Source organism: Pongo abelii, chromosome 16 (assembly GCF_028885655.2).
Source record: "Pongo abelii isolate AG06213 chromosome 16, NHGRI_mPonAbe1-v2.0_pri, whole genome shotgun sequence".
Lineage (NCBI taxonomy): Eukaryota > Metazoa > Chordata > Mammalia > Primates > Hominidae > Pongo > Pongo abelii.
The window spans coordinates 62,869,179-62,889,992 of record NC_072001.2 but is presented as its reverse complement, the minus strand read 5'-3'; the positions used below and the strand labels follow the sequence as shown (position 1 = coordinate 62,889,992).

The 20,814-nt window shown below is 38.5% G+C and overlaps 1 long non-coding RNA gene across 1 annotated transcript in view; it reads right to left on the bottom strand.

Moving 5' to 3' along the window:
• LOC129050128 (uncharacterized) overlaps nt 1-20,814 on the bottom strand; it is a 70,970-nt gene that overhangs the window by 19,203 nt on the left and 30,953 nt on the right. The window contains exon 2 of the long non-coding RNA XR_010137112.1: nt 15,955-16,113. This is a non-coding gene — a long non-coding RNA (uncharacterized LOC129050128). The remainder of the gene's footprint in view (nt 1-15,954; nt 16,114-20,814) is intronic.

The window sequence follows — 20,814 nt, the reverse complement described above, 5'->3', positions numbered from 1 at the left end:
GCACTCATGGGCTTGCAGTGGGGAGAGGCCCTAAAGCCTCAACTGTGACCGCTTCACAGTTAATCTTCCTCTGGTTGTGTATGTGCGTGCGGTGGGGAGGCTGCCTTCAAAACACTGGTGGGAAGGATGATAGTAGCCGTGTTCAAGGACTAAGTATTTGCTTCTCTGGTGTTCCTGGAAATAGAACTTGGGCCCACAGTAGAAACTGCAGCAAGGTAGATTTGAACAACAGTATAAAAACTCAAACATCCAGAATTGTTCATCCACAGAATTAACTTTCTGGCCACGTGGGAAGAAAAGCAGAAATGGATTCATTGCCTTGCAGAAGGCTGTAACCTAGATCTCTTCTTGGTAGAGCTTAGTCTAGAATTTAATCTCAAAAGTCTTTCAAACTCTCAAGCTCTGTGTCATTCTGTTATGATCATCTGTCCCTTTTACCTGCCCTGTTTTTTATTTATCCTGCTCTTGAAGATCCCGGGTTTATTTCAGGGGAAACCACCTCCTCACACAGCCAGCCAGTGTGGTTTGCAAGAGCTCATGTTGTCCTGCTCTCCAGCCCCAGGATGGACATATCTTCTAGTTGTAGAGACACCAGTACTAATCCAAAGAGAGCGCTCAAGTCAATCAGCCAAAAGTCAGGTTTTGTTGTTGTTGTTGTTGTTTTGATTTTGTTTTTGTTTTTTTGAGACGGAGTCTCGCTGTGTCGCCCAGGCTGGAGTGCAGTGGCGCAGTCTCGGCTCACTGCAACCTCGCCTCCTGCATTCAAGCGATTCTCCTACCTCAACCTCCCAAGTAGCTGAGATTACAGGCGTGTGCCACCACTCCTGGATTTTTTTTTTTTTTTTTTTTTTTTTTTAGATGGATTGTCACTCTTGTCGCCCAGGCTGGAGTGCAGTGGTGCGATCTCAGCTCACTGCAACCTCCCTCTCCCGGGTTCAAGCTATTCTTCTGCCTCAGCCTCTTGAGTAGCTGGGATTACAGGCGCACGCCACGACGCCCGGCTAATTTTTTATATCTTTAGTAGAGACGGGGTTCACCATGTTGGCCAGGCTGATCTCGAATTCTTGACCTCAAATGATCCGCCCACCTCGGCCTCCCAAAGTGCTGGGATTATAGGCATGAGCCACCGCACCCGGGGCCAAGAGTCAGTCTTGAAACTCTGGGCGTTCCTGTATGAATAGAAGAGCTCTCTTCTGGCTGGAGTTGCTGAGCCAGAGGATGCAGGTCTGGAACTTTCAGAAATTATCTTGCCTGTTTGAGAGGGGAGCCGCCGAAAAGGAAAGCAGAGCTGAGAGATGGAGACGTGCAAATTTGCAGACGATGTGGAGAACCTGGAGTGAGCCATGCCTGAGTTACAGCCCCTGAACGTTGAGCCAGTAAATTTCTATTCCTTGCGTTTCTCAAGCTAGTTTGAACTGGACATGACTGACTCACTAATAAGACCTCAAATTCATCCCAAAGACCTAATGCCCCTAACTTTTTGAGTAAACACCACCCTTTAGCTCTTATTTCTAAGGAGACCATGTTTGGACACATTTTATACTATTTTAGATATTTAAAGTCATTTTGCTTGTTTATTTTTGTTGGCATTTTGAACTTTTAGCCCACTTTTGGAATCACAGTGCTATTATCAATGGAAAGTTCTGGTGTGCAGCTTTCATTTGTGTGACATCTATAATAGGGTTTCATATTTTTGGATGTAGGTAATCAAACTTTCCCACTTAGGAGCCTAAGGTGATGTATGTGTTTATCTTTGGAAAGTATGTGGTGAATTTTGCTATGGCAGGTATTCCAAGTATTTTTCATCTTGATCACTAAACAAGATTTATGTTCTCACTCACAGATAATGACAAAACTAATAAATTAGACTTGCCGACAACCCTTCAATAAAGAAACTATTTTTCTACAGTTAACAGTCCTTTTAGATATTAATAAGCTTACTTAGTTTTAATCATCTTGTCATAGGCAAAACTGCCTCCTAAAGAATAGAAACCCTAAGGAAAACAAAACATATTAAAAATGTTTTTTTCCCCTTACACTGAAATTCCTTAAGTGAAACACATATGCAAAATCAACATGCTATACGGGCAATCCCTACTTAGCATGGCAGAGCAGAACTACAAAAATGACCAAGAAGCTATAACCCCACAAAGCATTCTTAACTGTGAAAAAAAAATGATTGATTTTTGACTTTAAAGAATTTTTTGTCAAAGCACTAAAATTGATCATACTATCAATTATAAACGTATAAGGAAATCATAAAATGGTAAAACTAATATGTATTTAGTACACTGTAATTTAAAACATGAGAAACATTGAGAATTAAAGTACTTTATTTATAAGAAACTTATCAAAAGTAGTTTGAAAAGCGCTTTTCTTCTTTTACCACGCTACTTGCCATATGAAGAAGGCATCTTTTCTATAGCCTTGGTGAATTGTCAGGCTTCTTTCTAAGCTTGGATCAGCTTCCAGCCTTTTCTCGAATGCATTTGTAATTGTGTGAATTATTTTCAACAATTATTTTAATGTGAATTTTTTGCTGCATCACTTTCTCTGGGACTTCATCTTCTTCATCATAATGAAATGGGTGAGCATCTTTGGAATGCTACCTACAAATCAAGTCTCACGACTCTATCAGCTTCGAATAGACCTACTTAAGCTCCCCAGAGAGTTATTTTGAAACTGCAACTCAGAAGCCAAGTCCGTGTTAGAGATTGTAGGGTTTTATGGAATTTCAATGTGTCTTCTTTAGATCAGAAATATAGAGAAGCCACATTATTTAGCATGACATAAATAGCTTTGAATACATGGCTTCAGTGATGTCAGAGGACACTTTACGAAAATATTTATCTTATTTTGAAGGAGTACGGCAGGTGGCACGATGGGAAAGGTGGTCTTTGAGAACATCCTATTTATTGCTCGGTGCTTGGCTTGCTCCCGGTCAGTGTGATCAAAAACAGTCAGGGCACACGTAATCATACATGTCTCACCCTCTCTAGGAACTCTCCTTAATTGCCTGAAGCACTGACAGGTCAATAAAGTTGTTTGAAAACTTAAGAGATGTTTTCCCAAATGCCAGTTGTCAAAATGTTGCAAAGTTATTCTCTCTGCCTCTTCACCACTGGCTTTCCCTTTCCATAATTTCTGCCCTAGAGGCAAAATTGATGAGCAGCAATAGTCAGTAAGAATATATTTTTTTTTAATTTTTGAGACAGGCTCTGACTCTGTTACCCAGGGTGGAGTGGAGGGATACAGTCACGGCTCGTGGCAGCCTTGAACCCCCTGGCTCAAGTGAGCCTCCCACCTCAGCCTCTTGGTAGCTGGGACCACAGATGTGCATCACCACACCTGGCTAATTTTTGTATTTTTTGTAGAAATGGGGTTTCATCATTTTGCCCAGGCTGGTCTCGAACTCCTAGGCTCAAGCGATCCTCCCGCCACAGCATCCTACAGTGCTGAGATTACAGGTATGAGCCACTGTGCCCATCCATAATGTTTTAAAGAGCTATCAAAAACACTTTTGGAAGCAGTAATGACTGCTTGCTATGTAAACAATCAAATTTAACCAACATCTCTTCAACTATCCTTTTTTTCTTTCAAAAAATTTTGTATTAAATATTGAATATATATAAAATATGTTTATATCATATGTGTAAGATGTAAAGAACAATAATGAAATGAATACTCATTCATAAAATTACCAGTATCCCCAAAAGCCCTGTGTGATCCTTCTTACTGCTCCACCTTTCCTTCTTACAGAGGAAACCTCCATTTTAAATTTATTTTTATTATTCCTTATATAATCCCTGAATTTTATATGCATGTATCCCTAAATCATATGATTACATATTGTTTGATTTTGCATGTTGTTGTATTTGGTATGAACATAAGTATACTGTAGGTCTTCTTTGTTTTTCCTCCCATGTTATTATGTTCCTGAGATTTACCCTGTGGATGCATGTAGCTGCTATATGGTTTTAAAATGTATGAATTTACCATTATTTATTTACCTATTCTACATTGCTGCATATTTGGGTAGTTTCCTTTGTTTTTTTAGGCATTGCTGCTATAAACTATTTTGTATGTGTCTCACACTGCATCCGTGCAAGAGATGCCTTAGGCCAGTAGATCTCAAATTTCAGCATGCCTTTTAATTTCCTGGAACACCTACAAACCTCGCAGACTCATCCCTGAGAATTCTGACTCCTTCTGAGGTGAATTCCAGGAATCTGAATCTTGCAGCCTCCCTGTTGATTCTGATGCACGTGGTCCACTGACCTTCCCTTTGAGTACCACTGCTGGTGTACATACCGAGGTATACAATGCCACACAGTAGGGTATGCGATCTGTAACTTTACTTTGAAATTCAAAATTGTCTTTTAAAGTGGTTGTACCACTTACAATCCCACTGAAAAGATATGAGTTTCCGTTGTTTCACATCCTTGCCAATATCTCAAGATTTTTAATGTTTCTTAATCCTGAGAGTGTAAAGTGGTATTTCTTTGAGATTTACCTAGAGTCTGGATTCTAATCCTTTGTAAATTGCCTTTCATTTTCTTTATAGTGACTTTGATGGAAACTTTTTAAATTTAAAGTGATTTAAACATATATTTTCCACTATGGAATGCATGTTTTTAGAGTTTTGTATAAGAAATTTTTCCTGTCTCTGATTTATAAAGATCTTACCCTGTGTTGTTTTCTAAAATAATCATAGTTTTGCCTTTCATATTTAAGTATTTAATCCACCTGGGATTCATTTAGTGTATGCTATGAAGCAAGGATTCAAATTAAATTTTTTTCCATATGGATAATCATTCATCCCACTACCTCTTTTATGAGTTACTTTTTTATTGGAATTGTATTGCATCTACATAGATCAATTTGGGAGCATTGACATGAATTTTCTTATTCACATATATAGAATACCCCCCATATATATTTTAAATTGTATTTTAATAAACTTTAATACTTTTTGGTATAAAGAGCTTACACACTTTTTTGCTGCATTCATTTCTAAAACCTTTATATCTTTGCCGTTTTCACAGATTTTATCTTTTTAAAATTGTATTTTCTAAATTTGTTGCTTGTGTAGAGAAATAAAATTGACTTCCACATTAATCTGTTAGAAACCCACTATATTTTTTGTTAATATTAATAATTTCTTAGATAAGTTTTTCTGTGTACAAAAACCAACACCATTTATGAGCATTTTTTCATTCTTAAACTTTTTAGCATATCTTTCTCTTGCCTTGTTAGCTAGGAACACCTTCAGGAACGCGTTATATAAAAATGGTACGGAAGAGGATATCACTATTTTGCTCTTGATCTTTCACAAATAAGTATGATATTTACTATAAATTATATATAAGTACTCCTTGTAGTATTAAGGAATTTCCCACCTATACTTACTTTGCTCTGTTTTCTATTTCTGTAAAAGTATACTTATTTGAACCTTAAATAATTGTCAGAACTTCTCTGAAAAACCACTGGGCCTGGTGTTTTCTTTATATAGACCTTAACTATCAACTGAGTTTCTGGAAGGTTTATATAACTATTTAAGATGTTTTTTGAGTTTGTTTTTGTTTTTGGTAAGTTTGTTTTTCTGAAAGTTTCTCCATTTCATCTAAGTTTGCAATTTTATTGGCATATATTTAATCATCAGGCTGTTTATTATCTTTTAAATTTTTGCTGCTCCTGTATTTATGTCTCCATTTTCATTCCTAATTACTTTTATTTATGCCATCTATCATTTTTTCATGGTCAATGCTGCTAAAGGTTTGTCAATGTTATTAATTATCTTCAAAGAACCAGTCTTTGACTTTGTTGATCCTCTTTGTTGAGTATTTACCTTCTATTTCATTAATTTTCACTAGGACCTTCAGTTTTTTTTTTTCATTTAGTTGGTGTTTATTCTGTTCTTTTTGTAACATCTTGAGAGAGATAACAATGTGAGATATTTTTAAACCTTCCTCTGACCATATAAAGCTATAAATTTGCCTCTAAGTAGTTCTTTGGCTATACTTCACAGGTTTGGGTATGGATTACTTTTATTTATTCCACTTCTAATTGATTTCTTATTTGGTGCATGAGTATGCAGAACTATATTTATTAATTTTTAAGCTTTTGGTGCTTTCTAATTATCCTTTTGTTACTTTGTAACACAATTACATTTTGCTCACAGAACATGAATTTTGTAGACGTTTATTTACGATTATGTGTGAGTACAATTTTGCACGTTCTAAGTAAGTTTGGAAAGTGTGGTTGCCAGAATAATGATCTCCCAAAGATGCCTACGCTCTAATGCCTGGAATATGTAATTATGTTATGATATATGCCACACATAAAAAAACTTTGTAGATGTGTTTAAGATTACAGACCTTGAAATGGGGAGATTATCACAGATTATCCAGATGGGCCCAATCTAAATATATGAGCCTGTAAAAATGGAGAAATGTCTTCTGTTAATCAGAGATGTGACAGAAGAGAAGACAAGAGAGATGAGTGTATGAACTCAAACACCATTGCTACCTCCGAAGACATAGGGCTCTATGAGCGAAGGGTTGTGAAGTGACCTCTAGAAGCTTCGAACAACCTCAGGCCAACAGCCAGCAGGAACAGAGACATCAGTCCTACAACTGCGCGGAACTGAACTCTGCCAACAATCTACATAGGGCTAGGAGCAGATTCTCCCCCAAAGCTCTCAGTAAGAAAAACAGTCCTGGTACCTTGGTTTTAGCCTGGTGAGACCTGTACAAATTTCTGACCTATAAAACTATGAGATAATAAGTTTGCATTGTTTTAAGCTGCTGATTTGGTGGTATTTGTTATGGCAGCAATAAAAACTGAAAAAAAAAGGATGTGTGTTTTCCAAGTATTGGATGCAGTATATTATCTATCCATTAGATAAAGTTTGTTAATTACACTTGGAAGATCAACTGCGCAGTTGACTTATTGTCTCTCTTATGACTCATTGAAAACAGATAGAGGTGGATTTTTGTTTGTTTCTCTCTGTAAGTTTATCAGCTTTTGTTTTATATGTCTTGAAGCCACATTATTAAGTAAATAGTTATTAAGAATTGTTACAGCCATCATATTTTTTTAATCCACTCTAAAAATCTTTGTTTTTTAACTAGGTAGTTTAGTCTTGTGTACTTATTGAGGTTAATGATTGGTTTGGATTTATTTATTTATGTATTTATTTAGAGACGGAGTCTTGCTCTGTCGCCCAGGCTGGAGCGCAGTGGTGGGATCTCAGCTCACTGCAAGCTCCGCCTCCCGGGTTCACGCCATTCTCCTGCCTCAGCCTCCCGAGTAGCTGAGACTACAGGTGCCCGCCACCACGCCCAGCTAATTTTTTACATTTTTAGTAGAGTTGGGGTTTCACCATGTTAGCCAGGATGGTCTCGATCTCCTGACCTCGTGATCCACCGGCCTCGGGCTCCCAAAGTGCTGGGATTACAGGCGTGAGCCACTGCGCCCGACCCGGTTTGGATTTATTTATGCTCCCTTATTTTGTGCTTTTCATTTGTCCTTCCAATTCTGTTTCCTTTTTTTCCTCTTTCCTTGCCTTTTTTAAGGTTTTAACCATATTTCTCTTTTGCTCTTTCTCTTTTTATTCTCTTCTAAGTTGGAAGTTTTATACCCTATGTATATACTTTTAGTAACCACCCTGAACATTTTAATATAAATAATTATTTTTTAAAATACAAAGTTAATATTTTATCCTTCTCAAAAATAATATAAGGAACTTAGACCATTTTAATTTTTATCACTTCAACCCTAGCTTATTTCCTATTTTTTTCCTATATTTTAATTTGTTTAATTTAAAGAAAAAAAAATTTTTACTAAAAAGTAATAGAGGCAGGGTCTCATTATGTTTTCCAGGCTGGTTTTGAACTCCTGGACTCAAGCAATTCTCCTGCCTCACTTAAATTTTAATTTTATCTTATTTTTTACTGATTCCACAAATTAGACAATTATTTTTTAAGTAAATTTCCACTGAGTTTTGACTGTATATTTATTAGGATTTTTTTGCTTATCTTTTCTCCTTGAAAACTGTACTTTGATTTGGGATCATTTATTTTCTCTGCTTGAAGGATATCACTTGGAATTTTCTTTCATAATGGTCTTTTAATAGAAAACTCTGATTTTGCTAGGATGAAAATATCTTTGCTCCTGGAAGATAATTTTATTGGGTATACAATTCTATTTTAATATATTTTTTCCTTTCAGAGCATTAGATCATTTTATAGTCTTCTGGATTGCATTATGGGTTGAAAAGCCAGCTGTTAATCCAAGTGTCATTCCTTTGGGAATACTTTCCATAGCTGGTTTTAATAATTCCTTGTCTTCAATGTTACACAATTTTATTTTGTTGTCCACATATAAATTTCCTCTTGTTTATCCTGCTTGAGATTCCCTAGGCTCTTGGAATATGACAGTTGGTGTATTTTGTCAGTTCTGAAAAATTTTCAGCCATTCTGTCTTGAATTTCTCATACCTTTCTTTCACCTCTCTTGCCATAACTCTGATTAGGTATAAGTAAAATGTTTTCATCCCATATTCTGCATCCCTTTCACTTTAATATTTTCAATCCTTTAAAATCATTTTGTTCATCTGTGCTGCGTTGTGAATAATTTCTTCAACTCTGTCATTGCACAAATTCTCTCTTTAGCTGTATCTAATTTATGCATTCAGTTTTTATTTCAATTATTTGATGTATTACTTCTAGAAATTCCATTTGGTTCTTTTTCAAATCTACAACATCATTTTTAAGATTCCATGTGCCTTATTTTTATATTAAACATATTAAAATGCAATTATTTTTATTTGGAACCTGAAATTCCAACATTCTGTTGATCATTATTTTTCTTAGCTGTCATCCACAATATCTTTGTTTTTTTGCTTATTATTATTATCATTATTATTATTATTATTATCTTTTTACTGTGAGCTCAGATTTCATGGAGAGTTTGAAAGCCTTGGTTTAAGGTATGTTCTTCTACAGAGGGTTTAACATTTGCTTCATCCAGTTGCCATACACCATTTTATTTTATTTATTGTTATTATTGAGACAGGGTCTCGCTCTGTCACCCAGGTTGGAGTGCAGTGGCATGATATTAGCTCACTGTAGTGTCAACCTCTTGGGCTCAAGAGATCCTCCTACCTTCAGCCTCCCGAGTAGCCGGGACTACAAGCATGCACCACTACACCTGGCTAATTTTTATAGAGACAGGGTTTTGCCATGTTGCCCATGCTGGTCTGGAATGCCTGGGCTCAAGCAATCCTCTTGCCTCAGCCTCCCAAATTGTTGGAATTACAGGCATGAGCCACTGGGCCCGGAAGCCTTACACAATTTTAAATTAAATTTTAGACTTGACCTTTTTCAGAGTATTCTGAAAGTGTCATTTGGGTTGAATGTGGGCTGATTTATGGTTACAAAAGATTTTTTTTACCCTCTCTTCTGACCATTGTTAAAGTCAGGAAAGGCAATTTTCTTTTTGTCCTCCTCAGCAGGTCCTATTTGTAGTTCACTGTTTCTCTGATAATTATAACTCTTTAGGATCCCAGATTTATGCAAGGACCTCCTATTAGACTCATCGTAGGTAAGCTATAAATTTTGTTTCCTGTTCCTCTTTTTCCATGCAGTAGTCAAAATGAAAGTTCAAAGTGACCAAAATACATCAGAAGCTCCCCAGAAAGAAAGGTGAGCTCATTGCTCTGTGGGTTCCCACTTCCACTGTATTTGGGGCATCTGAAGTTTCCTTCCTTTATTTCCAGCTCAACAATGCATTTCTAAGCAGGCTGTTTGTAATTTACGCAAGGAGATCTGTTCAGGGTTTCTACTCCACCATATTGGAAAGAAAACTCCTTTGAACACAAATTATATTCATTTACAATCTGAAGATTCATTGTTAAGCACTGGCATATAAAACAATAACAAAACCCAGTCCCTGCTTTAAAAAAGAAAATGACAATCTTCGTGGCCAGTTCCCTAGGATCTCTTTTTAGGAATACACAACATTTTTTTTTTTTACACGACATTTAATATATTTGATTTACATGAGAAAATATAACCAATATTCTCTCAAAAGAGAGTGTAATGGTTACATAATGTAAGTGCATAAGTGTTTGTTGAATAAATGCATGAATTAAATATTAATTGATTAATGAAACAAATTAGTGTTTGTTGTGTTGTACTTGAGCCTTCTTTTACTAAGCCTAATGCAGTACAAGAAATATAGAGGAGAAGCCATCCAAGCGACTGAAAGAGAGCTGTATTTACAACCCCTGCAGCACTTCTGTTTTGTTTTGTTTTGTTTTGTCCCTGCCCCATAGGTTTCGTTAGCTGTCTGTGGCACTGGTTCTGTAATGAGAACTGAGAGACACCAGTACATAACATATGTTCAACTGTTCCAGTTGGATTTAATTCATCACATGCAGTAACAACTCTTTTCATCTCCTCCTAATCACTTCCTGGTTCTATTTTATACTGCTCTGCCATGTGAAGATGAAGTCTAATGACAGGCTGACACACTGTGGCAGGGGTAGGGGTCGAGGGAAAGAGAAATCCTAGCGTTTCTAACCCGTGCTTACAAATCCAGGGAGGAGTTAATTTCTGTAAAATTCCTTAGCATGTGGAAACATTTTCAATTTAGTCTTGATGATTCTGATAGACAGGAATTGTTGGGAAGCCTGATGAATAATTAATCTACTACAATGGCAACCAGCATATTAATATTTTATATCACTGTAAAGCTATGTAAAACCATCCTATAGTGATAGGTAACTTGGGTTGGGCACAACTTGAAACACTTCTTTACTGAAACGAGAGATTCTTCCTTTATCTCAAATATAATTATCCATTTAAATGTCATGGGTCAATTTATTAGCACCTTATTCATTGGGGTGTAACCTTTATTAGGCTTTATTGCGACCAGAAATTATATCCTACACAAATACAATGGAGATTTAAATGTTCTGGAGAATGAGCTGATGGCTTCTGCCTTTTTTGTGTCATACAGTAATGGACCTTGACCAGCAGAAGATTTGATAAGTATAAAATATTACTGTTCGATGCTAATTTGGTCCCTTTTTAATGACTGATAATCCTTGTCGATTTAGTGTGATTGTCACAATCCAGTACTGTTTCCCACCCCAGCTGTGATTGTAACAGGAGCCATTAAGTGTGTCTGCATAATAAAATTAGTCAGGGAAGCTATGTACTTTGTTTCCAGGCTTTTGGATTTCCATTATAGTGGTGAGGCTTGTTGAAGTGAAAAGTCTGCTGTGAACTCAACCAAGTTCCCGGCTCCCCGGATGCCAAGCAAAACACTGGCAATGTCTGCATTAAGAAATCTGTTCTTCAAGTCCTAGAAAATTCACTGTATATAAATAGGAACCATAGATTTCAGGCTAGGAGAGATGGTTTGGTCACTGATTTGCCTAACAAAGCTTTACACAACTCCAAAGCTTAAATACAAAACAAGTTCTTCACAGCCGAAATTTGTAAGGGGAAACCTCTCTTCGATGTGGAGATTTATCTCTCTATTGGGAGGTTGCTGTATTAAAGAAGTTGGAATTGCTTGACATCTTTGAAAATAATTTAAATGTGTGATTTGATCCCACTACCCCCTTGTAAGGATTTATGGGGCTTGAAGGGACAGCAGAGGTAAGGACCTCATCACTATGTAACGGCATGAAATAAACAAGTGCACCTGCCTCATTGCCCCTCCCATTCCCTAAGCTTATATTGGATCAAGCTCAGATTCCTTTCTCCTAAAGCTGCTCTGACACAAGTCCCCCGGGAACGATCTCCCTGGAGCCTGCCAAAAAAAAAGTGGAGATTTTGTACCAGCGAAGGGTCTGTTTTGCTACTGAACTAAGTAGGCCTCATTTTAACAGCCCAGAAATGTATATTCTAAATGCTCAGAAAGTCTGGATTGAAAGCAAGAAGGTAATCAAATGTGATGGCAACTTCAGACCTTCCTAGCAGAGGACCAGTTAATGCTATTATTACGTGACATTAGCTAAAGTTTTTGTTGTTGTGGTTGTTGTTGTTGTTACTGTTTATTAATCCCTCTGGAGTCATTAAAACTTGGGTTATTAGAAATAAGAGTACTTTCTCAGCGTTCGACTATAGAGCAAGCAACCATTCATTTTCAACACTGGTATAGTAAACCAAGAGTTCATGGTTTAAAAAAGAAAAGTAAATTAATTAAAAACAAACAAAAACACGCCTGTATAATAAACTATGTTATCATCTCTCCTCTGCAGGCTTTCTCTATTTGATCAGAGAATGTTAAGCAAAGCTGAGATTTTTTCCATGAAGGATTATAGCATGCTGGCATGGCACACTTTGTCCATCTGCAAGCTCCATTCTTCCCCTCTGGGTTTCAGCCTCTTTCTCTCCCCATTGTCTGATCAGTGTTGTTGCCTCTCTAGGCAGGGGCAAGAATTTCTGCCCCCAGCCAGCGGTGTCCAGAAAGTAGAACGTTGCAGGGTCTTTTGAAGAGTGCTGTGTGCAGGAGGTAACCCAAGAGCAGCCTGCCCTTTCTCTATCCCATAGGATGATTGTTATGTCTGTGAGGCTTGAAGAGGACACATCTTCTGAATGCCAGAGTAACCTGCAAGGGCTACCTTAATTTCCAAGTGGTAGGTCTCTTAGCCAGACTTCTTGTGATAGTGATAACAGAGGCTACATTTTCCTAGAAACATAGCTTCTCATTTTCCCACCTTGATGCCTACTGCTACTCCCTATTTACTTGTCTATCCCCCTGTAGATTACGAACTCCTTGAAGGGACTGTCTTGTTTATCCTTATGTCTCCAACCCCTAGCACAGAGCCTGACCATGTAAGCATGTAATAAATATTTGTTGAATAATCCATTGCTCTCTCTGGTCTTTCTACCTTTCTGACACCTGCCCATCCTTAAAATCCCAGATTAAGTCCCCCAGCCTTTTCAGATAATTCCACCCTGGAGCAGTCCCTCAGATACACAACACTTACTGTCTGTATGGCTCTTTGAGCTGTTTGTCAGGAAAGTAATTCTAGCATCTTTACTATTGGTGTTTTGTGTTGCAGATTAAGCTTTATGCGGACAAGTATCTTGTCTCTAACTAAATTGCAAAATTCTTGATAATTCCATGATCATTTGGTGGTACCTCACAGTGGAATGGTCTCTTAGACCAGTGCTTGACCCATGAGAAGTGTTAATAAATGTTAGGCATTAGTTCATCATGCCCACCATGACACCTCTCATTTAGTAAATATGTATGAACTGATGAACAGATCGATCATGGAAAATCTGATAAAGGATGCCAGTGAAAAAGCCCTCCCCTTGATTTTAGGTAACTTGTATTAGAGCCAAACTATAAAGGTACTGTTTTATAAATGTGTACCATCCATTTTCCTAAAGAGAAGAACAGAAACTCACTCAAGCAAGTAATATGATGGAATGGGGGATGGTGGAGGGAGATTTGGTCAGTAACTGAGAGGAGGAACTCAGGAACAATGGTCAGAGCAGGCCCTGTGGAGACAGGAAGTGAGCTCAAGGCAGCCCCAGCAGCCGAAGGTCCTGGGTCTTCTGGGGCCCTGCCAGCCGCTGTCCTGCACTCTCCTTCCATCTCCACCCTTGCGTGTCTGCTTGCCTCTTTTCCACTGGCTTTCATTCTATCTCAAAGCTTCTGCTCATTCAAGCCTTCAGTTATTCATAACTTTGGCGCTTCACGGTCCCAAATGTCTCGTTGGCCTTTCTCTCCCCCAATTGTAGAAATAGAGCTATAAGCCCCAAATTATTTAATTCAGCCTTGGTTAAAATTATAATTGAGTCCATTTGTCATACCTTTCAACAGTCTTTAATAAAATACTTTAAGTGAAGAACTGTTTGACGCAAGAGATTTTGAGAATGTTAAATACTGAGATAGCCATGATCTTTTGTTTAAAAAGAGAAGGAAACCCTCTCTCTACCAAAAATACAAGAATTAGCCAGGTGTGGTGGTATACACCAGTAGTCCCACCTACTTGGGAGGCTGAGGCAGGAGGATCACTTGAGCCTGGGGAGGTGGAGGCTGCAGTGAGCCGAGAATGTGCCACTGCACTCCAGCCTGGGCAAAGCAGTGAGACCCTGTCTCAAAAAAATAAATAAATAAAAAATAAAAGATAAAGAAGATTGGCCTATATTTACATACTAACTTTCATTAACCTTAAGGTAAATCCACATGTATTTTCTGTATTTTTGTCAACTGAAAAGTTTCAACCTACATTTAAACTAAGAAGACCAAAGGACTTTCCCATGATATTCAGAGATTTGCTATAACAGTTCTGAGTAACACTGACCTGTAACCTTGAAGTTACAAATATTTGTTAGTGAAAACCACATTTATTAGAATTTTTGTTGTACAGAATTGGATTTGTTTGTCGTACCGAATGGAAGACACAAACTATGTTTACTCACCAAACCTGTGTAATTACCACTGAACAAGACCTTATTCATTTAACCATAATTCACTCGGCAAATGTAAGTGGTGCAGATTTTTTCAGTTAAGAACCTTTTTAGAGTCATTTGCCCTTGCAAAATTATCTTGCAAGTAAAATAAAAAGTGACTCTGGTGAATAGTCGTATCAAATGGTTCCCGATGATCCCTGCTTCCTGGTATTCACACTCCGTGTAGTACCTTCCCTTTGAGTGTGAGTGAAACCAGTGACTTACTTCTAATGAATAACATATGGCAAAATAGAAAGAATGTTATGATGGAATTTTTTGTTGCGTCAACTTCAAACACTGGTCCAGGTGTTTCTGTGAAGGTATTCTGCAGATGTAATTAAAGTTCATAATCAGCTGACTTTAAGTAAGAGAGATGATGCAACGTAATTGAGGTGAATGGGATTCAATCTACTGAAAGGCCTTAAGCAGGGCTGAGGCTTCCCAGAAGAAGAAATTCCACCTGTCAACAGCAGTTCAGCCCATGCTAAGAGTTCCTTTCTTATGGCCTGTCCTACAGATCTCCGATGTGCCTAGCCAGCCTCCACAATCGGGTAAGCCACTTCCTTGCAGTAAATCTCTTCACATGTATCTCCTACTGCTTCTGCTTCTCTGGTTGAACCCAGGCTGATACAGATGTCACTTCTGAGATAAAGTGATAAGACTATGACTTTCAACTTGCCTGCATTCTCTCCCTGGCTTTTCTAGCACGCCTGCTCTGACGTAGAGGGCCACCTGGCAAGACATTGGGGGAAACCTCCAGCAAAGAGCCTGAAAGGAACTGAGGTCCTCCGTCCAACAGCCTGTGAAGAACTGCAGCCTGCCAATACCCACGTGAGTTTAGAACTGGATCCTACTCCAGTTAAGCCTTGAAATGACTGTAGCTTCAGCCAACACCTGACTGCAGCCTCATGAGAGACCCTAAGGCAGAGGACCCTGCTGTGCATAACTGGAAACTGTGAGATAATATTTATTGTTGTTTATAACCACTAAGTTCTGGGGTATTTTGTTATGCCACAACAGATAATTAATACAGATTGATTCAAACAAGTTGATTTTTAAATACAGTGCAAAATGTCATTCTTCCAGATAAATTTTTAGCCACTGATAATACTTCCATATTTCCCAATTGATTATCTTAAGAGAGAAAATTTAATTGGTTCAACGCATTTAAATAAAAACCTAATAACAGCCTGATCACAATCACTGGCCGTCTTTGGGTCAGGTGCCTAGTCTAATTAGCTATGGCCAGGATGGGAGGGTGGTTGAGACATAGAGCTCTGTGATTGAACCAAAGGCTGATGTTCTGCAAAAGCTGTGAGTGAGACAGTTTCTCTTAGAAGAATCAATGAACCCCAATAGGGAATCATAATGTACATACCTAATAAAAAGCCAGAATCACAGAACTGTAAATATATCAGCTAATGGTGATATTCAAAATATTTAACCAACCATCCAGCAAGGACACCAACCTGAGTGGTCAGTTGGTCAATCAGAATGGATGCTTGCAGTATATCATGCTGGTGTGTGCAGATGAATACCAGTCCTGATGTAAGCCCAGACACCTTCATGCACATTTATTTTCTTCAAGTATTTAGGCACCAAAAGTGCTAAGAGAACAGGACACAGGTCTGTTGAGCAAACAAAGTTTATATCAGAAAAAGAGGTAAATATTTAAAAACTGAGTTTGTCAAGTAGTGTCTCCCTTTCATTCCCCTTGCAGATAAACTTTCAAACCGTGGAATATTTCTCCACAACCTGAAGAATCAGGATCAAGCTCTCAAAATTCCCTAGTGCGTGTTTCTGACAGGTCGTAGGGGTGACCTCTTGAACATGACCAAGATTTTTTGGTTGCTCATCCTATCATGATGTCCTGGGCATCTTTCAGAAGTGGAACCCATATTGATGGATTCAACGTATGCAAAATTCTACTATCTACCAGATAGCTGTGCTTTCTTCATTTTGCAGGTAGAAACAAGGTTGTAGATTAGATTTTGGTACAGCAAATATTCACCTCTTCTCACACTCCCACTTTCCTGGAAAGAATGTGCTTCCCTGTCCCTTTGATGCTGAGCTTGGTTCTGTGACTTGTTTTGGCCTCATAGTAAGTAGAGTGTGCTTTCGTGTCCCTCGACCTGGGCTTAGCCATCCCTGTAAGTTGCTTTGGCCAATGGGCTGTTAGCAGACATGATGTAAGTCTTGAAACAAAGTTGCATTCGCTTCACTATAGCAAGAACAAGACTTGAGTAACCTCTTGTTTAAGGAGGAGGAGACAGGCAGAGAAGTACATCCTAGATGTGGCTTGGAGCCAGAGCAACCGAGTCCTAGATGACCCACAGATATGTGACAAATAAATGGTGGAAAAAAAAAAAGTTTGCTTTTTTTCATTTGTTTTTTAATCAATGCTTCTCCAGACAAGATTTTTGTTCAGCCTTTGCTAAGTACATTCCTCCTGACTGTCACAAGGTTAGTATCATCTTTTTGGCCAAGACAGTGTATTTAACTGTGGCCTTGCAGTGTAACAGAGAAACTCTTCACAGATAAACAGGAGGCAGTCACAAAGAAATCCCACATGGCCTGCACCACACGCCAAGCTTCAAGTAGCAAATCCACAGATGTGCCCACAGAAGTTTAAGAGGCAGCTTAACAGATGTACAAAGCTGCAGATCAGAGGGGATATAAAACAGTTAAACTTGCTTAAAGGCACAATGTGTCACCATCTAACAGTTCCATGCATCCTAAACCCCACCGAGGAGAAACATGGGCGGGCCGGGGCTCCTGGCTGTCGGCATGCGAGGAAGATTACAAAAAGGCCACGCTGTGATGTGTTGCCCTCCTGCCTGAAAAGCTACTATTAAGCTCAGTATTTACTGCACCTATTCAGACAGGAGCGGCAGAGCCGAGTGCTACCTGTCTTCTGGTTGGATAAATTAGTTGTGGGTGTCACAAGATTATATAGCTGCCTATTGTTCTGTCTGCTGAAGGTGGAAGAGACAAAAGCCCCCGGCCTGCCCTTGTAATGTTTCGTGCGAAATGCAGGAGGCAGCCTCTTTTCTTCCTCAGTTAATGGCAAAACAAGACCTGGACTGACTATATTAGAGTTTGGGGAATAATTAAAAAGACAACACATGGTAAAGAGACGGGGAAAAGCGTTTATTTATAGCGGGAGGGCATGTAGAAAGGAACCTGGCAAAATCCAATGTGGGAACCATGAAAGGTGAGCTCCCCGTGCCACTGTACATAAATTGGTGCTGTAATCAGAACAGAAACGCTCACTAGTCAATGCAGAAATGATCCTCCATTTGTTCAACTCCTCTCAAAATATTTTTTATAAATTGTTTTGCCCGTACATTTCCATGATATATGGAGCTATGAACTCTAAATTAGTATTAACAGAAATTGACAAGCTCTACGTTAAAAAATATCAGCTAGCCGGCCAGCCCTATGGGCTTAATTATGAAAGGAGGGTGTGATGAGCACAACAATCTTGCTTCGAAATTTTACCACATGCAATATAAATAAAAGATTATCTCATCCACCAGTAACCTTACAGATCAAAAGCAAAACAGAAAAGTGACTTTACTGGCATTTATAATTATTTATATTGCCTGAACAGTTTTGTTCTATTTTGACAAATGCAACATTTCTAATTTTTTGTTGTAGGGCAGAAGGGGTGGTGACCCTACTTTGTGCATCCAGGAAATCACTCCAATTAATATAATATACACTTTAAATGGAGACAGTTTCCCCACATGTCAGACAAGACCATGTAGATTTATTCTTCAGCAGTCATCTGTTGAGTACCTACTATGTGCAAGCATTATATGGGTGCTTTTTGAAAAGTGCCCGTTATAATACCTTTAATAGGGTTTATATTCTGTATATATCCTGAGTTATTTGCTTATTTTTTCTTTCCAAAAATGAACCCCAGGGTGGGCATGGTGGCTTACGCCTATAATCCTAACAATTTAGGAGACCAAGACAGGACGATCCCTGGAGGCCAGGAGTTCAAGACCAGCCTGCTCAACATAGTGAGGCCACATGTCTAAAGAATTTTTTTTAAGCCAATTGTAATGGATATGTACTGGAATTTTTTTTTTTTTTAATGTCATGATCTCATCAACACACAAATCAGAAATGAGCTTAGACTTCAGCTTTGATGTTCAGTTCCATCGCTCAAACCCTATTTTCCCAATTGGTTGTCATTAGAAATGTCTCTGTTTTTTTATTTTTATTTTTATTTATTTATTTTTTTGGGGGGACAGAGTTTTCCTCTGTTACCCAGGCTAGAGGGCAATGGCGCCGTCTTGGCTCCCTGCAACTTCCGCCTCCCAGGTTCAAGCGATTCTCATGCCTCAGCCTCCCGAGTAGCTGAGACACATGCCACCACGCCCGGCTAATTTTTGTATTTTTTGTAGAAATGGGGTTTCACCATATTGGCCAGGCTGGTCTCGAACTTCTGACCTCAGGTGATCTGCCCATCTCAGCCTCCCAAAGTGCTGGGATTACAGGCGTGAGCGACCGTGCCTGGGCTTCTATGTTTTATTTGTCATTTTGGACATTTTTTCATTCTGCCATACAATTACAGCTATCATATAATCAGATTAACTCAGGGCATTGTTGATTTGCTTCCACTGTCCAGATTATTTATTAGCAACCCTCAATAGTGTCCCAGTTTGGACAATAAATTTTATTTTAACCTCCATATGATGTGATTTTGTTTCTGTAAAAGTGAGGAAGTATTGAGTGAGCGAAAGCATGAGTGAGTGAATATCTAGGTGCATAGGTGGAGACTGAGAATTAAGGCCTACACCAAAATTTGCAGGCTCAGTTGATCTCCTAAAGTATGCTGCCAGAGAAAATTAACTTGAACCAAAAATGGAATATCTTTCAGATTAAAGCAAAGGTTTTCAACCTCGAAACTATTGACATTTTTGGCCAGATAATTGTTTGTTATGGAGCTGTCCTGTGCATTGTAAGATATTTAGCAATGTCCTTGGCCTCCACCATTAAATGCCGGTAGCACTCCCCACCCCAACTGTGACAACCAAAAATGCCTCTGGACATCACCAAATGTCCCCTAGGGAAGGGCAAAATCATTTCCAGTTGAGAACTACTACATTAACAAATGGTTGTAAAATATTTTCTGTATTACTAAAGACAATGAAGAAAAGAAAGATATATTGAAGAACAGAAAATATCAGGGCATTCTACAGATATCCAGTATCATGCACTTTTTAAAGTCTAAAATGCAAAAAAAAAAAAATTATTTAAAAATTTAAAATGCATATAAGATTGGGTGTGGTGGCTCATGCCTGTAATCCCAACACTTTGGGTGGCAATGGCGAGAAGATCGCTTGAGGCCAGGGATTCAGGACTAACCTGGGTAACACAGTGAGACCCCTGTCTCTATATTTTTTTAATTGGCCATGTGTAGTGGCTTGTAGTCCTCTAGTCCTAGCTATTTGGGAGGCTGAGGCGGGAGAATTGCTTGAGCCCAGGAGTTCAAGGCTGCAGTGAGCTATGATTGTGCCACTGGATTACAGCCTGGGCAGCAAATGAGAGCCTGACCAAAAAAAAGAAAAAAAAATGCATATAATGTATGAAACCACTGAGAAATCAAAAACAATTCAGGTTCTGGGTTTAGTCCCCATTCATTTATTTTGCTTTGGTGATCCATACATAGTAATTGCTTTGATTGCTTATATGCTGATAGACATGAATCCAATCGATTCATGTTATTTTATTCTCTTTTTTTTTTTTTTTTGCTAAGATATTTGAATTTTTTTTTTTATACTTTAAGTTTTAGGGTACATGTGTACAACATGCAGGTTTGTTTCATATGTATATATGTGCCATCTTGGTGTGCTGCACCCATTAACTCGTCATTTAACATTAGGTATATCTCCTAATGCTATTCCTCCCCCCTCCCCCCACCCCACAACAGGCCCCAGTGTGTGATGTTCCCCTTCCTGTGTCCGTGTGTTCTCATTGTTCAATTCCCACCTATGAGTGAGAACATGCGGTATTTGGTTTTTTGTCCTTGCGATAGTTTGCTGAGAATGATGGTTTCCAGCTTCATCCATGTCCCTACAAAGACATGAACTCATCATTTTTTATGGCTGCATAGTATTCCATAGTGTATATGTGCCAAATTTTCTTGATCCAGTCTATCATTGTTGGACATTTGGGTTGGTTCCAAGTCTTTGCTATTGTGAATAGTGCCGCAATAAACATATGTGTGCATGTGTCTTTATAGCAGCATGATTTGTAATCTTTTGGGTATATACCCAGTAATGGGATGGCTGGGTCAAATGGTATTTCTAGTTCTA